The 2,597-nt window shown below is 26.2% G+C and overlaps 1 long non-coding RNA gene across 1 annotated transcript; it reads right to left on the bottom strand.

The window, feature by feature from the left end:
• Nucleotides 1–1,157: 1,157 nt before the first annotated feature.
• Nucleotides 1,158–1,858, bottom strand: LOC135120733 (uncharacterized). Its single transcript, XR_010278709.1, has 3 exons — nucleotides 1,747–1,858; nucleotides 1,344–1,461; nucleotides 1,158–1,282 (listed from the first exon to the last, which is right to left on the bottom strand). It is a non-coding gene; the product is annotated as an uncharacterized LOC135120733 (long non-coding RNA).
• Between the last annotated feature and the right edge of the window lie 739 nt (nucleotides 1,859–2,597).

Raw genomic sequence — 2,597 nt, forward strand, 5'->3', positions numbered from 1 at the left:
TATTCTTTTATATAATTTTTAAGGATTGAGTTTGATTTCTTTTAAACGAACAGTTGGATTTTTCTAGTGTATGAAACGGTTAGTAAAATACATTATAATCTCCAATAATATATTAGATTTTTTTTTTAATTAAGTTATAATAACGTTAAGTAGAATTTTTTTAAAACGAACAACTAGGTTTAATGGTAGATGAACCAGTAAAAATACTACTAGTACAAATAATTTTCTATTATAATTATATTAGAACAAGGTTAAATTGAATTTTTATTGAAACAATCCATTAGATTTAATTGTTAAATTAAGGGTAAAAGTAATACTTAATAAGCTTAATAGTATAACTATTATATTTAATAAGTACCTATATTGATTAAGTTGGGCCAATTTTATTAGTAGTAAATGAAGATTTAAATTTATACATAAGAAACTCCAAGAGTACAATTGATTTCCTTTGAGTATAAGATTTTAATAAGGTTAGATGGTATCTTTTTAAACAAACAATCAAATTTATTAGTAGATAAAACGGTTAAATTAACTCTTGTTTAAAAAATAGTATAGTTGTTTTCCTTTATAAGTATACTTTAATTACGTTAAATAGGATTTTAATACGACTTACAGTTAGATTTGTTAGTTAATAAAACAGTTAAAATAATACTTAAACTCAAAAAAAAAAAATTTTTTACTATAATTCTAATTAACAAAGTTGTGTTTGATTTCTCATAACATTTAACATCTCTAGAAAATAAAGAACTTTAAATTTATTCTTAGTATACTCGTCCAGTAACTTTCATTCTTATGTTTGCATTTATGATTGCATTTAAATACGTTGAATAGAATTTTTCTTAATTTAAAAATTAGAAATGTTGGTAGATAAAAAATGTAATAAGTTTTTTCACCCTCTATTAAATGCTAAAATCAGTCACAAGCAAACAAGCAAAGTGAAGTTGTTGAATAGGATAATAAAGAAAAATGCTTCATTTCTGTTTCAAATACAAGAACTTATATAGTTTTTCTATGTTAGAAATATATTACTTTAATTTTGGTAAATAAGCCAGTAATTAATGTAATTGTTATGTTTATTAGTTTATCGAAAAACAACATGTTATTTAAAAAGAAAATTTGTTCGTAACATAATAAAGAAACAGGAGTAAACCGTTTACTTATAACTATTGCAAAAATCTCTAAACTATTAAAATTTTAACTTTTATGAAGTTAATGTAATATCACATTGCCTTTTTCAAGGGGTTGCAAGGCTCAAACTTTTTTTGCAACACCTGCGAAGGCCCTAAAAAAGGATAGAATTGCATGGTGTCTGCGGTTTAATTGACTCAACCGGGGAAACTCACCAGGTCCAGACATGGTAAGGATTGACAGATTGGACGCTCCTTCTTGATTCTATGGATGGTGTTCAATAAATAAGTTTTTAGTCATGCTCATTTCTTTACTAATGCTTTGCTAAAAGATCTGTTGCACAAAAAATTTAGAGTTTCTCAGTAAGCTTTAGTGCTAATATTTCAAAAATATTAGAAAATTAATTTTAAGACGTAATTCTTTATCTATCTGTGCTTTTTAAAAGAGATTATAGGTTAAAAATAAATTTTAAATAATAAATAAAGTTGCTAAAGTAATAAGATGTAAAAATTAATATTTTATTATAAGACAGTTATCAAGAAATGTTAAATTTTAAAAAATAATTTTTTTTTAACTAGGTTAGGTTTTAGTAAAAAGTTTTGAACATACGAAATTTACTTTTGAGTATAGCTTTGGCCAAAGAGTGCTAAAAAGCAATTCCCTTTCAAATGGGTACTCTTCCTCAGAAGCTGCCCCTGTTATACTCAAAAAAAGTCAGAAACAGTGCAGTGAGGACAAGATCCAAGCAATGAATCCTATTTTGCCCAATTAAAAACAACTACTTCCGGTTCGTGAAGGAAAGAAACCTCAAAAAATGCAAGTAAACAACTGTTTCACCAATTGAATAAATTATAAAAGCATGTCAACAACTAATTCACCAATTAATATTTTGTAAAAACCATGCTTTTTAGTTTGGGGGGTTGTTTGTGTACTATTATGAGTTTTGAGTCAGAGATATCTTCTGTTTCATTAGCACAGATGATATAACGAAGAAAATCTCTTTTTAATAACATATCAGTTATATATGAACTTAAAGACAACAACGTCTTTTTTTTATCTTTATACTTGCATGCTTCATTTATTCTTCTGATGAGGTGGTATAAAGTTTTTTCTAAAAATTCTTTACGGTACGAACCATTAAAGGTTTTAGAAACCTCTTTTCAGAATTCTTTTGTAGAGATTTTCAGTAAAAAGCTAGAAATCCTCCTCAAAAAAACGTCCATAAATCTTATTCCTGCAAGTTATAGTCGCACTAAGATTTTTTATGGTACTTAGAGGACGTGCGCTGTAAGAAAAAATAAAAATATAAGTTGGGTTCGTTTTCACTCGTTTTATGAACAATTCTATTAGTATATCCAAATAAAAAATAAATCTAGAAAGGAAATAGAATTGTTCTGGTTTATCTGCAAAGTCCAGATTGGCTTAGTACATTTTGACATCTAGTTAAAAAAGTCCGAAAGTTGAACTTT

The sequence above is a fragment of the Zophobas morio genome, unplaced genomic scaffold, assembly GCF_036711695.1.
Source record: "Zophobas morio isolate AGI-343-1 ecotype UQ-CSIRO unplaced genomic scaffold, CSIRO_AGI_Zmor_V1 ptg000414l, whole genome shotgun sequence".
Taxonomy (NCBI): Eukaryota; Metazoa; Arthropoda; class Insecta; order Coleoptera; family Tenebrionidae; genus Zophobas; species Zophobas morio.